The 17,659-nt window shown below is 60.0% G+C and overlaps 1 non-coding gene across 1 annotated transcript; it reads right to left on the reverse strand.

Annotated features, from left to right (window-relative positions):
* Positions 1-6,965: 6,965 nt before the first annotated feature.
* Trnam-cau lies at positions 6,966-7,038 on the reverse strand. The gene has a single exon. It is a non-coding gene; the product is annotated as a tRNA-Met (tRNA).
* Positions 7,039-17,659: the final 10,621 nt, after the last annotated feature.

A 17,659-nucleotide genomic window follows, 5' to 3' on the forward strand; every position in this document is an offset into this window, starting at 1 on the left:
GGTCCAAAGACCAGTTTCCCGTTGAGGGAGCAAAATGCCCGCCTCGGATCAGACGCCGTGGCATGTTAAAGGAGGGGTCCCGTGGAGTCGCGAAATTTTTCCTGGGGGTCGCGGAAATTTTTGGCTTCAAATTTGGGGTCGCGAGACGAGAAAGGTTGAGAACCGCTGGTCTAGACCATGGTACATCCATGGTCTAGACGGGCTGGGCGTGGACCGCTGGGGACAATCCGCAGCCGCAGCAGGGCTCTCCAAGCGGGGCCACGCCGCGGCGCCCCGCGCCCCGCCCGGCTCATGACACCTTTCCAAAATGCAGATTGAAAGGGTTGAGTAAGGAAGGCGGAGCAGGCACTGATTGTTGTTTACCGGTGACTGGCCAGACAGGCGCGGCATGCACCCAGCTGCTGACACTCCCAGCATGACTCTGTCTCTCTCGCTCTCCTGCGGGGCGTCCCACGTGAGTGCGAGAGAGACAGGCCGTCGGTACCCCCGGTCGGAATCAGCCGCCTGCTGCACCAAGTGCCAAAGATCCTTTCGTAATCGCGGCGCTGGTCGGTAGTCCAAAGGCTCCGCGCACCTCGCCGCGAGTTACGCGGCTCTTGTTGTTGTTGTTGTTGCCTCGTCAGCGGGTTGGTCCAGGACTCGGTCCGGGACTCGGCCCAGTCACCGCCGTCACCAGAGCCGCTGAGAAAAGCCCGCGTCGGGGCGTCGCGCCTCTCCTCGGTCTAGTTGCATATCCTGATCAGGCCGCGGCTCCGCGGCGCGGCGGAGGCAGGGGGCAGGTCGGCAGGCCCGGAGGGCAGCACACCGCTAAAACGGCTCACCCTGAAAAACACACGGTAAAAACGGAACCTGGCTTTTCCAGGAAGCCAATGGTGAAGGCATAGGCGATTTCCAGGGAGTTCCTGGGAAAACCAGGAACCGTTTTTACCGTGCGAAAACAAACGAAAACAACACGCATCTTGGGCTTGGTTTTCCACGTTCAACGCTCTGCTCGTCGCGTTTTAGCGTGTCACGCTTTTGTTTCTGCGTGATTCCAATTTTTACGAAGGCAGTCGGTCAAGCTTTGCGAAGGGGAGCGAGAGAGAGAGAGAGAGAGAGAGAGAGAGAGAGAGAGAGAGAGAGAGAGAGAGAGAGAGAGAGAGAGAGAGAGAGAGAGAGAGAGAGAGAGAGAGAGAGAGAGAGAGAGAGAGAGAGAGAGAGGAGAGAGAGAGAGAGAGATAAAAAGCAGCAGGAACACGACTGCCGTTTAAAGGAAGCGCCGAGGCCGGTATCGGCGGTGCCCTGGCGGTGCCACATGCACGAAGAAGAGGATCTGCGGAAACGGTTCCGGTTGTGAAGAGGTTTCTCTGCCTCCGGTCCTCGCCGCCGCGCCGCCGCATCGCCGGTCAGTGACAGGGCAGTATCGGCACGTCGCCTGCACGCCGCCCGGACGCCGTCTCTCTCGCACTCGTGGGGCGTCCGCCGCGTCCCGCAGGGGTGCGAGAGAGACAGAGCGCGCCGGGTACGCTACGCAGGCCGAGCGACGGCCGAGCGTCAATTAGGAGCAAAGTCGTGGCCGAGTCCGGGACTCCGAGTCCGGGACTCCGTCGCTCTGTCTCTCTCGCACCCCCGCGGACCGCCCCGTGAGCGCGAGAGAGACAAGACAGCCCGCCGTGCCACAGTGGGCCAGAAGACCGGTGGAGGCGGCCAAAACTCTAGACGCTTCGAGCTCCAGAGTCGCTAAACAGGCCTCGAACCGAACCTGAGACCCCACCAATGGATTCCTCGTTCGGAGAGCAATATCCATTGGTGGGGTCACACTATCGGTTCGAGCCCTATTTAGCGACTCTGGAGCACGAAACGCGTCTAGAGTTTTGGCCGCCTGCACCGGTCCTCTGGCCCACTGTGCGGCGCGCGATAACGCCGGCGACAGCGAGAGCCAAGCGCCAGGGAAGTCCCATCAGGCTGGGAATCAATTCGAGCGACTTCGGACATCCAAGTTTTTATTTTTCTCTCTGTTTATTTTTAATTTTTTTTCGGCAGGCAGTGCAGGTGCAGGTGACTTCGGACGGGACTATACCGTGCGGTGCATCGCGGGAGGCACTCCGGAGGAAATCCGAGCGAAAGAAGAGGAGGCGGTCTCACAGTCTCACGTCGCGTCGTGCGGCGCCGCCTTGCGCCGCCTGCGGTCGGTAAGGCACACGCTCCGTCTCTCTCGCACCCGCACGGACCCGCACGGACCCGCACGGACCGCCCCGAGGGAGCGAGAGAGACAGAGCGGATCAGCCGGCGCTGGGAAAGTGCGCGGCCGGATGGTGTGGCCGGGCTTTGACAGTGATCGCCCGGGACGAGTCGTCCCAGTCCGATTCCGATCGCTTCGTCTCTCTCGCTCCCTCGCGGCTCGGCCGGCACGGCTCACGGGTGCGAGAGAGAGAGAGAGAGGGAAGGCCCTCCGGACGCAGGCCGCGCCGCCTCGACTGAATGGGAGGGAAGTCCGCATGCGTGCGCGTTCCCGACTCGTACCGACCACCGCGTTGCGCCGCGGAGCGACGGAGACCGAAGATCCCCGCCGTGCGAACGCCTGCAACGCGCCCCGCCTGCTTCATTATCGCGGCCTATCGTGACGCGCGCTTTTTGAATGGACCGCCGGGCTGCGTACGAGAAGGCCACGCGCTTTTCGGAGCGTCCGGGGCACCGCGCCCGTGATGGCTTTTTGGTTTGGCCGTTTGGCGCGGCGCGCTCTCGCCGCGCGCCGGGGCGTTTCGGAAAACTCAAAGGGAAGACCTGGCGCGCCACATTTGAAAAAAAAAAGAAACGAAACAAAAACAACAACAAAAAAGGCGTTGGACACCGTCTCAAGTACATTAATGAAAAATTGAATCTGCGATTTTTTAAAAAAGGAAAAATTTGGCAAGAACCTCTTACCCGCAGACTTGATGTCTCACTGGGCTTCTGGCCTGGTGTTGTGGGGTCTTATACGACCTCATTTGGTCACTAACTTTGGATGATCCTGACAGCCCCTGCAGTGAGGCCCCCAAACGGTAGCAGCGGGCCCTATTTCACTGATTCAGGCCCGTCGTGGACGCTCACACATGACGAACGTGTCGTCGGCTTACTCACGGCCGTTGACTTGACTCGTGCCGGAGACGGGCAGGGCAGGGCAGGCAGGGGCAGCCCGACCAGCTCGGAACGGAGTACGGAACAGTGAAAGTCTTTCATTCCATTCTGCCGGCCGATGAATCACTTCCAGGCGGGCAGCTCTTTTTGGGCGCGGCCCGACGCGAGCGCGCGGACGGACGCCCGCCGCGGATCATGGACTCGTCATCCCGGGTTCGAGTCCCCGCCCCGGCGGACGCCCTTTGTTTTTTGTGCCGGTTGATTCGTGAGGGCGGCGCTCTCTCCTCGCATGCATGCTTCTGCATGCACTCGGCGACGTTAGGCAGCACGGCCAGCACGGCGGCCAGGGAAAGTGCGGGGAGGCACGCCTGCCGAGCCTTCCCAGCCTTCCCACGCGCATATGACACTCTTTTGTTTTTTCTCAGGGCGCGCCACGCCACGCCACGGCAGCTAGAGTGCCCCGCACACACGACTCGGCACGGCACGCCACTGCGAGAGCAGCCACTGCACTGTGGAGCCTGCATAGAGCGTCGCCACGACCTTGCCCTTCCTTTCGGTGCTCTCGGCGACGCCCTTTCCCGAACGCCATCCGCGGCGAACGCCGCGACGCCCGCTAGGCAACCCGCACCGCAAACGCGGCTCTTGCAGACAGCCAGTCAGGCCAAACCTCCCCCCGCCGAAAACCCGGGCTAGGACACTGACAGCATCATCACGATCATCATGACCACGCACAACAACAACAAGACCGTTTAAAGGGAAGGAGAGTGCGCTGCTGCGGGGATGCACTTCACGCCAAGTAGTGCGTCCTTGTCTGCAGACTGATTCCGAGAGTCGTTTCCGTCGCTCTGTCTCTCTCGCACTCATAGGGCGTCCCGTGTGGGTGCGAGAGAGACGGAGCGACGAAAACGACTCTCGGAATGAGTCTGCTGGTGCATTGTGTGCAGATGCGTCGTCGTCCATGGCGACGCGTGCGCCGCGTGCGCCGCACCGCCCTCTCCGAAAGGGACAGTGAGCGGCCAGCGCACAGTGGGCCAGAAGACCGGTGGGGGCGGCCAAAACTCTAGACGCCTTTCGAGCTCCAGAGTCGCTAAATGGGACTCGAACCGAACGTGTGACCCCATCAATGGAATCCTCGTGCGGAGAGCAATCCATTGGTTGGGTCACACGTTCCGTTCGAGTCCTGTTCAGCGACTCTGGAGCTCAAAACGCGTCTAGAGTTTTGGCCGCCTCCACCGGTCTTCTGGCCCAACGGAGCGGCCAGCAGACTGGGGGTCACTCTGTCTCTCTCGCACTCACGGGGCGCATCCCACGGGTGCGAGGGAGACAGAGCGAATGCTGGCGCCACCGGCAATGGCCATCGGCTGCCATCGGCCCGCCGGATCAGGCGCAAACGGGAAACGGGCGGAGAAAGACAGAGAGAGAGAGAGAGAGAGAGAGAGAGAGAGAGAGAGAGAGAGAGAGAGAGAGAGAGAGAGAGAGAGAGAGAGAGAGAGAGAGAGAGAGAGAGAGAGAGGGATTGGTGTTTGTCCGCCGCACACACTCCGTGTCACTCCGTCCGGCTTTCCTCTCTCGCTGCCCGTCTGTAGGGTCTGTCTCTCTCGCACCCCTCCGGGCCGCCCCTCGAGTGCGAGAGAGACGGCCGGCGTCAGCTGAGCGTCCGGCGGCGTTTGTCGCGCGGGCCTAACCTCCCCTAACCCCTCTCGGGGCCGCACCTGGGCCGCACGCCGCGCGCCGCGCCGGCCAGTCAGGGCGGGCACACTGAGAGTCGTCGCTCTGTCTCTCTCGCACCTGTCCCGACGCGGCGCGAGTGCGAGAGAGACAGAGCGACTCTCGCAGTCAGGCCGCGGAGAGAGAAACGCGCGGTAGAAGGGAAGCGAGGAATCTCTGTGCGTCAATATTGTCGTTTGCCGAAGGAAAGTCTCTGGGAGGTTGCGTGGCGTTTCCTGGAGCCGGCAGAGTGCACGGCGCACGCCGAGCGCACGCAGCCACTGCGCAGCTCTGCGCTGCGCGTAGCGTATCCGGCCCGGCCCGGGCTTTCCTCCGCAGTGACTCATTCCCTCGCGGTCCTGGACTCCAGGCGACTCCAGGCGACTCCAGGCGGGCTGGAGCGTGTGGCTCGGTGTGGAGTGGCCTCTGTGTATGCGCAGCACACACGGACACTCATATGCACACAGAGGGAAATCCGATGCAGTGATATGGCGGTGGAGGGAAGGGACCGTCCATAAAAGTCGTGGGGTATTTTAGGGCGCGATCTATTCGCACATTTCTTAATTCCGTAGCTGTGAACGCGCCTTTCTACCCCAGCTTTCGACCGCCTGACGCTCTGTCTCTCTCGCACCCTCGGGCGGGTCCACGGCGTGCTGGGGGTGCGAGAGAGACAGAGCACTCCGTGGCATAATACCGCCATAATCCCGGCTGGAAATAAAAGGGCGGCCGTCGTGTCGCTAACGAGTGGCGCTTGCCTGTCAGGACACTGTCAAGACACCGTCGCTCTCTCTCTCTCTCGCACCTGCACGGGGCGCCGCCACAGAGCGGGAGAGACAGAGCGACGACTCTCAGACACTGGCGGCGGCGTGCACGGGCGTGTGACGGCGAGGACTCTTTCACCTCATTACCATGACGAACTCATGGCTGTGTCCCTCTCGCACCGACTCGCAACGCCCCGTGAGTGCGAGAGAGACGGAGACGACTGTCCGCCTCCTTTTCATGCACACTTCCAGGCGCCTCCAGGTCGTCGCTGGTTGTCGCCGAAAGCAGAGCCAGCCAGCCACTCCCATGACTCATGGCCTTTTCCAAATTCCAGTGGCCCTATGGACCGTGCCATGCCCATGCCTGCTGAACGGTGGGGCAGTTTACTAAAATGGTTGGTCATTCGGGTTGCAGCAAGACCGGTGCCCAGCGAGCATCAGAAATGGAATGGTGAAATAGAGAGCCATTGTCATTCATGATCAGGTACATTACTTGTCAAATATTTCGTTTCACACACCTGCACAGTCCTTGCACACCTGCAGCGTCTTTCCTTGGGGAAGAGTGGAGGGGTACCTAGGTATTCACACTGACAGAGTGAAACTGCACTCCTCTTCTCCATCTCATTAAAAGAGCAAAAGAGTGAGAATGATCCACCTCAACGGCTGGGATGAGAATGGTAATGATGCTCTAATGACTGGCCTGGCACTTCCCTTTCGACTTCGAGACATCGACACCCAGCCAGCCCAGCAGCGCGGCGGGCAGTTAGTTTGTCCCGAAATAACTGAATAAAAACAACCTGTTTCCCGAAAAAATATAAACGGAAAATATGCGAAGTGTTATGAGGCGGTGTTGCCGTTCAGGTTCGGGCCGTACTTCTTAAAGCAATCTGCAGACTGATTCCGAGAGTCGTTCTCGTCGCTCGTCTCTCGCGCCCCTGAGAGCGAGAGAGACAGGGTGACGAAAACGAGTCTCGGAATCAGTCTGCTGTCTTTTGCTCGTCGTGCCCCAGCGCCACGCCCGGCGCGCACGCAGACGCAGCGACGCAGCCACCGGCCAGCATGCTGCCATCCCATCCCACAACTCACTTTCTTCATTTCACACGGGTCTTTCTTCTCATCGGCGGCAGTCTGCTTGTGAGAGAAGAGCTCTAGCGGCCGGCCTGGCCGGGGCCCCGGCACTCCGGCCGCTTCAGAGGGCTCAATTTTCCGCGACGGAGCCAACGACCACTTCGCAAAATCCACCTGTTTGCAAAATTTTCAATTTCAAAACTATATTTCTAAAATGGAGGAATAAGTTTGTTCTAGCGCAGACGATTTAAATACACGAAAGGGGCGGGGTAAACACCGACAACATGGGTTTATTATCACAAGGACACACTGGCACCGGGTGGCAAAAAGGTTTGCCCCGGGTGAGGATCGAACTCACGACCTTCAGATTATGAGACTGACGCGCTGCCTACTGCGCTACCGAGGCGGATGGAGAGGGGGGCACCGTCGCAGGACGACAACGGCCAGGCGCGCGCAGAGGCGCGGCTCATCGATGCCGCGGCGCGGGCGGCACTTCCGCGCAGGCGCGTGGCACAGTGCTGCCGCGCCGGGCCGAGCGGCGCGCGGCGGAAGCTCGGGCGGCGCGAAATTCAAACCGGTGCGCGGCGACGACCGCGACGACCGCGTCACTGCCGTCGAGCTCGAGAGGATCGAAAGGATCGAGAGCCGGCCAGAGCGTCTTTACCGCAGCGAGCTAAGCGGCGTGCAGGCACTGGCCTCGTTCTGATATTTATGTCGTACCAGAGGAACGTGCAGAAAGTTTATACCGATAACAACTGTCAAAAAAAATAGTTAAAAATTATTTTTTTAAAAAAATGTAATGTATGAAAAAAGTCTTGTCTTTGTAAATGATTTCTAACAGGCCTGTGTGTGTCCCCCCGAGGCGGAAGTGAAACCGGGGGTGTGCCAACGGCAAACGCGGCGAGGTGTGGGGCGTTTTGTTCTCGTCCATAACTTAGAGACAATCGCGTTGCCGAAAAAGAGACGGCGCCTCATGAATATGCACGCCAGTACCTGCCCTGCATACCTCTCACACACACACACATACGCCGCACGCATTCCCTCCTCGCTCATGTACGCACACGCACACGCACACACACAACACACACAGACAGACAGACAGACAGACACGCGCGCGTCCTGGAAAAGAAACGCGAGTGTGTCTTGCGATGATACTCATTCTGTACTCCTCCTGATTCTAAAATAGGCGCCACCTTTCTCCGCAAGCGTTTTGTCTTCGGCGTGTTTACATGTCGCTGCTATGTCCGTTTGGTCCGCACGCTGCTCTTGTCGCCGTCGGTGTTGTTTGTTTTTGTTGTTATGATTGTGTTGGTCTTTATCTAACTGGTATCGACCTATAGGTCGTGTCAGTGCCGTGTCTACTCTGCAAACTCAAGTGTGTGCCAGGCATGCACTTCTTGGTGCATGCCTGGCACACACTTCAAAGTGCATGCCTGCAGGCACACACTTCTAAGTGCATGCCTGGCAGTGCTGCATGCCTCAGGCACACACTTGCCGTCGCTAATGCATGCACACAAGCAAGTGTGTGCCTGAGGCATGCACCAAGAAGTGTGTGCCTGCAGGTATGCACCAAGAAGTGTCTGCCCGCAGGCATGCACCAAGAAGTGTGTGGCTGCAGGCATGCACCAAGAAGTGTCTGCCTGCCAGGCACGCAGAAAAGAAGTGTGTGCCTGCAGGCATGCACCAAGAAGTGCATGCCTAGCACACAATTGAGTTTGCAGAGTATGTTTTGTCACTCCGGCCAAGCAAAATTAAATAAAAGCTGGATTATGCTTTCCCCGCTCCGTCGCGCGGCATTGTCCCAGAGCGTCGCGCCGGAAGAGGCATGAGTGCGTTCCCAAAGCGCTTTGCAGAGGGTTGCGCCGGTTGCGTCATGGACGCATATCGCATCACGTACGGCCCCGTTACACTGCAACAGCAACAACAACAACAACAAAACCGTGGCCAAGCACCCTAATTGAGCTGGGTCAACAGGGGTACGTTCCAGTAACGTTCCGGCGGCCGCGGGATCAAACTACTGGGACGGAACCGATTTGCGACCAGTGCGACCGCAGTGCCGCCGCCGGGCCCGGACTGGACCTCGGACGAGCACGATGACGTCACGAAGGCAAACAATCAGCCGCCTCTCTCGCACCCGTGCGGGACGGCCCGTGAGTGCGAGAGAGAGAGGCGCAATAAAGCGCGTTGCCGAGGTTGGCGGAAGGCGGGACAGGCGCGGCGCGGCGTGCTGGTGCGGTCAACCAGAGGACCACAAGTGACCACACCGTCGTTGCCTCACAGGTGCGACTTGAGGAACGTACTCCTTGGAAACCGCGCCGGGCTGTGCATGTAATTATTTCCCATGCAACAACAGGGCACCGCCGCACTGGGGTCGCGTCGCGCGATTTGCTGGTTTTGCGATGATTGGATTTGCGAGGCTGGCTTGCGTAACGCCCCGCTGGTGCACCACGCGTGGGACAGTACCGCGTTTTTCTGTCTTTCTGCGCATCGTACTTAGAAAGCGGTCTAACGGCACGTCCCGCGGGACGCGTCCCTCCCTCGAAAGTGCGGCTTCCGTCATCTTGCAGGGGGGCCCTGCTCTTGCAGTGCATGAGCAGCGATGAGCAGTGAGGTGGGTCAGGCGTGCCAAGCGAATGCCTGGATTAAAAAACTCGTAAGCACCGCGCCGCGGTCAAAATTTGTCGTCCTTTTACGACTTGCACAGTTTTTTTTGTAAAGTTCAGTGACTTTCTGACCAACTTTGTGGGGTTACTGGTCCCAAACTCGTTGAGGTCTAAGCCTTCCCAAGGCATGAAAGAGTAAAGGGTCTTAAGAATACCTGACCAGGGCGTTTAGGGAGGCCTTCTACAGCACCTAGATTGCACCCGGTGGCTGCCCAAAGTCATCAAAAATCACTCCTCTCAGAACTTTAATCACCAAAATGTCCGAGGATATGAATTTTCAGCGTGTAACTCCAGAGCGGGGCGTGTTCGGCGTGCTTCGTGTGCTCGGCGCCGCCGGCCGACGACGAACAATAGCCTCGCCGAAGGCGAAAGAAGCTGCTCGTTTTGCATTCTAATGACAGCGACCCATCCAGTGGTCAGCGACAGTGGTCGGACAGTGGTCTCTCTCGCACTCACATGGGGTGCGAGAGAGACGGAGTGCTGCTCTCCTTTCCTCCAAACTGAGCCTCGCGTCCTTGGCGGCTGGCGGCGAGCCCCCCTGCCCGATGTGCAGGGCTGACTGGTCCTGACCCCAATGCGGGGTTGAAGCGAGGCGTGGCTCTTGGGTCACCTCTCTCGTCTCTCTCGCACTCACTGGGCGGCGCGCCGAGGTACGCGAAATGAGCGTGGCATAGGGCGCCGCGACGCCGCAAGCGCCTCACAATGGTGGAAGTGAGTGGTCATTGCGCCGTGCACTCCTCGCACTGCATTTGCCGTCCGCGGCGGCGAGGCTCTGAGCGCGGCGCGGCGGAGACACCCGAAGCGCGCCTCGGAGGCACCCGAAGTGGACTTGGCGCAAATGGCGGTGGCCGGCGGTTGCTGTGACCAGGCCCATTCCATTCCATCCCGGCCGTTTCAAAACGAGCAGGCCGCGGGCCATTTCGCATGGTCGGGTCCGTCGGGTCACCGCCTTTGCCTCTCTCACACTGTAAGACCGAAAGTGCGTCAGGAAACGACGTCGGGTGTCGCACTCGCCGTCGCCGCCGGCCTTGCGACACCGACAGAGCGTCGCTCGCCTGTCTCTCTCGCACCCCCGCGGGAAGAGCCGAAGGGTGCGAGAGAGACGGAACGACGAGGGGAATTGTTCGAAATCAGCCCGGTGCCGGACGCCGCGATTCGCCGCTGTGCTGCGGCCACTTTACAGTGCGTTGCAGGCCCCTGGACTCCCTGGACTCCCTGGACTCCCTGCACTCCCAGGCGCGGATCCAAGGGGGGGGCGATGGGGGCGTCGCCCCCCCCTGAAGGCGGCGAAGCCGCCTGAAAGATAGGCAAAAAGTCGCACATTACCCCTGCAGGTAGGCAACTTTCGTGACATCGCCCCCCCCTGAACCCGACTCTGGATCCGCCCTTCTGGACTCCCTGGACTCCCTGGACTCCCTGGACGAGCCTGGCGAATGTCCTGCCTCGACATAACTTAGTGTTACGGGAATATTTTTTACTTTGTGAAAATTATCACAAGTGGGTTCACAAATGGGTTCACAAATGTTCAAAACAATCGGTCACGGGCTCGTTCGTCCCGGTTGACGGTGGGTTCGTGACTGACTGAGGTGGTGGCGGACTCACCGCTGTCAGCGACACTTGCTGCAACTCGTGGTGCTGGCTACAGTCGGACCTCCATAACAATAGTCGCCGAACAGCCTCCTGTACTTGTCAATGATTGTTTTTCAAGTATTATTTTTTGGGGGGTGTCAGTGTTTCCTGTTCAGCTCGTGCGGCGCGGCGCCGTGTTTTGAATGACGCCGCGGTGTGAGAAGTGTGCTGCCGAAGGGCCGAAGGTGCGAGGTGGCGAACGCCGCGAACGCCTCGCCTTTAGTGCCTCATTTTGCTGATTTTATGGCGGCACCTCGTAAACGGACAGAGCCACGACCACACCAAGCAGAGGCTGGACCGCTGGAAAACGAAAACACAAAAACAAAAAAACAAACAAACAAACGAAAATTATGTAAATACATGAACCGAACGATATTAGTTCGTAGTGAACTTACACCTGGAATTTCATGAGTGAGCTTCAAGGGGAGCGAGAAACTCCGTACGATTTACGTAGATAAGCGTCGCGCCGCTGACGTTTCGCCGGCATGGCACGGCAGCGTGTGGAAACAGTTCTAGCTCGCCTTATTTCTGCAACCCCTTTATTTGGGGCACGCGCTGCTCGCGCTGCTGCAGCGCTACAGTGTTGCGACAAGGAGGCGTCAGGGCGCCGATTCAATTAAGCCGGGATCGCGCATCAAAGCGCCCGGCGCCGGGGATGTGGGACCCGACGCGGCGCGCGGATCCCACGGAAAAATGAAAGTGTCGCAAGGAGAGGCTACTCGGCTTCGGGGCCTCCGGGTTCCTTCGGGAGACTTCGCACAGTGGGCCAGAAGACTGGTGGAGGCGGACGAAACTCTAGAGGCGTTTTGAGCTCCAGAGTCGCTGGACAGGACTCTGAAAGGGACAGTGAGCGGCCAGCGCACAGTGGGCCAGAAGACCGGTGGGGGCGGCCAAAACTCTAGACGCCTTTCGAGCTCCAAAGTCGCTAAATGGGACTCGAACCGAACGTGAGACCCCATCAATGGATTCCTCGTTCGGAGAGCAATCCATTGGTGGGGTCACACGTTCAGTTCGAGCCCCACTTAGCGACTCTGGAGCTCAAGACGCGTCTAGGGTTTTGTCCGCCTCGATCGGTCTTCTGGCCCACTGTGCTTCGCAGTGGCGCAGCTCGGCGACCCGACGCCCCGGCCGGCCTGGCCGACCCGGCGCTACTTAGCTGGGAGATTTCGGGGCCGACAGAAAAGAGGAGGAAATGGAGGCCCCCTCTTCTGGCGACGTTGCCTCATGAAATAATCTAGCGAAAGAATTTCGACAAAAGACGCGGAACAGCGCGAGGCGCCGGGGAGGCGGCGGGTCGTCGTCGTGGCCAGCGGCCTGGCCAGCGGCCTGCCCTGCCGGACAGTGGCCGATCCTTATCCGCAGAGTGCGTTTCGTTTCATAAGGGCCCTGCAGATAGGGGCCGGCGGTCTTATCGGCAGCTTGGTCGCCGGGTTCCCACGGCGTGGTGGTTTTCGCCACACGGTGTCACCAATGTCAGTGAGTGAGTGCACCCGAAAAGGACGCTTCATGAACCACGGTACTTTCCTCGGTACAAGTGAATTAACTTGAAACATTCAGGTTAATGCAATCGTTCGAAATAAATTATCTTGGTTCCAGAAGCCCCATTTTCGAGGGGGAACAGCTTCCTACATTCATTGTACAAAATTTGGCCACATTTCACGTTGAGGTGGGAAAAACGCCTGTAAGTAGCCAACATGTGTGGCAAAAACGCCAGAAATCTTGCACATTTTTGCACATTCACACAATCATTGTACACAAAATTTTACAATGGGTCACCCCTTGGCCACACTCTCAGCCGTTTACTGACTATTTCTCATTAGCAGACGCATTTCTGTAAGCAACCATAATACTTAGTATTTTTTGTCAGTATTACTTAGCAATTACTAATTACTGTACTGATATTACCCTTTTTCTTAGTAAATTACAAAGAACTTTTTAAGTATTTAAGAACTAAATACTAAGTATTATGGTTGCTTACAGAAATACGTCTGCTAATGAGAAATAGTCAGTAAACGGCTGAGAGTGCATTTTTGTTAAGGTGAGTGAGTGAATGAAGAAATAAATGAACGAGTGAGAGGCTGCGTGAGGTCGCGCGTGTGTCAGTGCATGTCTCCGCGCGAGTGTTTCAGTGTTTCACGTTTCGGGGCCTTGACTGGTCCTTTTGTCCGCACATCCGCCCCCGCAACGTCTGCGACTCTGCCTTCGCCGCCCGCGCCGCTCGCCGCCCCTCCAGTAGCGGGTCAGGGCAGCGCGGGGCAGCCTTTTCTCTTTCTACGCACGGTATTTGTTGTCGACGGGCTTGACCTCGGCGGCCTCGCCTCGCGTCGCCCGTGGGCCGCCACGCCGAGCCGCGCTGTGGCGGAGAGGAAGCGGCGCTCCGTTCGTTTGCGGCGTTTATAAACGTTTCAACATCCATTCACGGTGATTTCCAGTGGCATGCCAGGCTGTGCCAGGTGGCCGCCTGGAGAGACTGCCTCTCCAGTCTCTCCAGTCGCTGCAGCACTGCCGCGGCATTGCGGGTGCATCCTAATTAGCACTGCAAACCGCAATATCGACTCTCTAGGCGCGCCGCGCGACGCGACGGCGAAGGGGAGGGGAGGGGGAGGGGTCGCGACGGGATGGGTCAGGTCGTCAGGCCGGGCCGAACCCGACACTTTCTCCGCCACTCCCCGCCCTTGCCGCGGAACTGGAAGCCGGCTGGAGACGGGCTGGAAGCGGTCTGGACGTAGGCTGGAAGCGGTCTGGACGTAGGCTGGAATCAGTCTGGACGTAGGCTGGAATCGGTCTGGACGTAGGCTGGAATCAGTCTGGACGTAGGCTGGAAGCAGTCTGGACGTAGGCTGGAAGCGGTCTGGACGTAGGCTGGAATCAGTCTGGACGTAGGCTGGAATCGGTCTGGACGTAGGCTGGAATCAGTCTGGACGTAGGCTGGAAGCGGTCTGGACGTAGGCTGGAAGCGGTCTGGACGTAGGCTGGAAGCGGTCTGGACGTAGGCTGGAAGCGGTCTGGACGTAGGCTGGAAGCGGTCTGGACGTAGGCTGGAAGCGGTCTGGACGTAGGCTGGAATCAGTCTGGACGTAGGCTGGAATCGGTCTGGACGTAGGCTGGAAGCGGTCTGGACGTAGGCTGGAAGCGGTCTGGACGTAGGCTGGAATCAGTCTGGACGTAGGCTGGAATCGGTCTGGACGTAGGCTGGAAGCGGTCTGGACGTAGGCTGGAAGCAGTCTGGACGTAGGCTGGAAGCAGTCTGGACGTAGGCTGGAAGCGGTCTGGACGTAGGCTGGAAGCGGTCTGGACGTAGGCTGGAAGCGGTCTGGACGTAGGCTGGAAGCGGTCTGGACGTAGGCTGGAAGCGGTCTGGACGTAGGCTGGAAGCGGTCTGGACGTAGGCTGGAATCAGTCTGGACGTAGGCTGGAATCGGTCTGGACGTAGGCTGGAAGCGGTCTGGACGTAGGCTGGAAGCAGTCTGGACGTAGGCTGGAAGCAGTCTGGACGTAGGCTGGAAGCGGTCTGGACGTAGGCTGGAAGCGGTCTGGACGTAGGCTGGAAGCGGTCTGGACGTAGGCTGGAATCAGTCTGGACGTAGGCTGGAAGCGGTCTGGACGTAGGCTGGAAGCGGTCTGGACGTAGGCTGGAAGCGGTCTGGACGTAGGCTGGAATCGGTCTGGACGTAGGCTGGAATCAGTCTGGACGTAGGCTGGAAGCGGTCTGGACGTAGGCTGGAATCAGTCTGGACGTAGGCTGGAAGCGGTCTGGACGTAGGCTGGAAGCGGTCTGGACGTAGGCTGGAAGCGGTCTGGACGTAGGCTGGAAGCGGTCTGGACGTAGGCTGGAATCGGTCTGGACGTAGGCTGGAATCAGTCTGGACGTAGGCTGGAAGCGGTCTGGACGTAGGCTGGAAGCGGTCTGGACGTAGGCTGGAAGCGGTCTGGACGTAGGCTGGAAGCGGTCTGGACGTAGGCTGGAATCAGTCTGGACGTAGGCTGGAAGCGGTCTGGACGTAGGCTGGAAGCGGTCTGGACGTAGGCTGGAATCAGTCTGGACGTAGGCTGGAAGCAGTCTGGACGTAGGCTGGAAGCGGTCTGGACGTAGGCTGGAATCAGTCTGGACGTAGGCTGGAAGCGGTCTGGACGTAGGCTGGAAGCGGTCTGGACGTAGGCTGGAAGCGGTCTGGACGTAGGCTGGAAGCGGTCTGGACGTAGGCTGGAAGCGGTCTGGACGTAGGCTGGAAGCGGTCTGGACGTAGGCTGGAAGCGGTCTGGACGTAGGCTGGAAGCGGTCTGGACGTAGGCTGGAAGCGGTCTGGACGTAGGCTGGAAGCGGTCTGGACGTAGGCTGGAAGCGGTCTGGACGTAGGCTGGAATCGGTCTGGACGTAGGCTGGAAGCGGTCTGGACGTAGGCTGGAAGCGGTCTGGACGTAGGCTGGAAGCGGTCTGGACGTAGGCTGGAAGCAGTCTGGACGTAGGCTGGAAGCGGTCTGGACGTAGGCTGGAATCAGTCTGGACGTAGGCTGGAATCAGTCTGGACGTAGGCTGGAAGCGGTCTGGACGTAGGCTGGAAGCGGTCTGGACGTAGGCTGGAAGCGGTCTGGACGTAGGCTGGAAGCGGTCTGGACGTAGGCTGGAATCGGTCTGGACGTAGGCTGGAAGCGGTCTGGACGTAGGCTGGAAGCGGTCTGGACGTAGGCTGGAAGCGGTCTGGACGTAGGCTGGAATCGGTCTGGACGTAGGCTGGAAGCGGTCTGGACGTAGGCTGGAATCAGTCTGGACGTAGGCTGGAAGCAGTCTGGACGTAGGCTGGAATCGGTCTGGACGTAGGCTGGAATCAGTCTGGACGTAGGCTGGAAGCGGTCTGGACGTAGGCTGGAAGCGGTCTGGACGTAGGCTGGAAGCGGTCTGGACGTAGGCTGGAAGCGGTCTGGACGTAGGCTGGAATCAGTCTGGACGTAGGCTGGAAGCAGTCTGGACGTAGGCTGGAAGCGGTCTGGACGTAGGCTGGAAGCGGTCTGGACGTAGGCTGGAAGCGGTCTGGACGTAGGCTGGAAGCGGTCTGGACGTAGGCTGGAATCAGTCTGGACGTAGGCTGGAAGCAGTCTGGACGTAGGCTGGAAGCGGTCTGGACGTAGGCTGGAAGCGGTCTGGACGTAGGCTGGAAGCGGTCTGGACGTAGGCTGGAATCAGTCTGGACGTAGGCTGGAAGCAGTCTGGACGTAGGCTGGAAGCGGTCTGGACGTAGGCTGGAATCAGTCTGGACGTAGGCTGGAAGCGGTCTGGACGTAGGCTGGAAGCGGTCTGGACGTAGGCTGGAAGCGGTCTGGACGTAGGCTGGAAGCGGTCTGGACGTAGGCTGGAATCAGTCTGGACGTAGGCTGGAAGCAGTCTGGACGTAGGCTGGAAGCGGTCTGGACGTAGGCTGGAAGCGGTCTGGACGTAGGCTGGAAGCGGTCTGGACGTAGGCTGGAAGCGGTCTGGACGTAGGCTGGAATCAGTCTGGACGTAGGCTGGAAGCAGTCTGGACGTAGGCTGGAAGCGGTCTGGACGTAGGCTGGAAGCGGTCTGGACGTAGGCTGGAAGCGGTCTGGACGTAGGCTGGAAGCGGTCTGGACGTAGGCTGGAAGCGGTCTGGACGTAGGCTGGAAGCGGTCTGGACGTAGGCTGGAAGCGGTCTGGACGTAGGCTGGAAGCGGTCTGGACGTAGGCTGGAAGCGGTCTGGACGTAGGCTGGAAGCGGTCTGGACGTAGGCTGGAAGCGGTCTGGACGTAGGCTGGAAGCGGTCTGGACGTAGGCTGGAAGCGGTCTGGACGTAGGCTGGAAGCGGTCTGGACGTAGGCTGGAAGCGGTCTGGACGTAGGCTGGAATCAGTCTGGACGTAGGCTGGAAGCGGTCTGGACGTAGGCTGGAAGCGGTCTGGACGTAGGCTGGAATCAGTCTGGACGTAGGCTGGAAGCGGTCTGGACGTAGGCTGGAAGCGGTCTGGACGTAGGCTGGAAGCGGTCTGGACGTAGGCTGGAAGCGGTCTGGACGTAGGCTGGAATCAGTCTGGACGTAGGCTGGAAGCAGTCTGGACGTAGGCTGGAAGCGGTCTGGACGTAGGCTGGAAGCGGTCTGGACGTAGGCTGGAAGCGGTCTGGACGTAGGCTGGAAGCGGTCTGGACGTAGGCTGGAATCAGTCTGGACGTAGGCTGGAAGCAGTCTGGACGTAGGCTGGAAGCGGTCTGGACGTAGGCTGGAATCAGTCTGGACGTAGGCTGGAAGCAGTCTGGACGGCTGGAAGCGGTCTGGACGTAGGCTGGAAGCGGTCTGGACGGCTGGAAGCGGTCTGGACGTAGGCTGGAAGCGGCGGACGTAGGCTGGCGGCAGTCTGGACGTGGCTGGAATGCGGTCTGGACGTAGGCTGGAAGCGGTCTGGACGTAGGCTGGAAGCGGTCTGGACGTAGGCTGGAAGCGGTCTGGACGTAGGCTGGAAGCGGTCCCCCCCCCCCCCCCCCCCCCCCCCCCCCCCCCCCCCCCCCCCCCCCCCCCCCCCCCCCCCCCCCCCCCCCCCCCCCCCCCCCCCCCCCCCCCCCCCCCCCCCCCCCCCCCCCCCCCCCCCCCCCCCCCCCCCCCCCCCCCCCCCCCCCCCCCCGGGGGGGGGGGGGGGGGGGGGGGGGGGGGGGGGGGGGGGGGGGGGGGGGGGGGGGGGGGGGGGGGGGGGGGGGGGGGGGGGGGGGGGGGGGGGGGGGGGGGGGGGGGG

The sequence above is a fragment of the Thrips palmi genome, unplaced genomic scaffold (assembly GCF_012932325.1).
Source record: "Thrips palmi isolate BJ-2018 unplaced genomic scaffold, TpBJ-2018v1 HiC_scaffold_12, whole genome shotgun sequence".
NCBI lineage: Eukaryota > Metazoa > Arthropoda > Insecta > Thysanoptera > Thripidae > Thrips > Thrips palmi.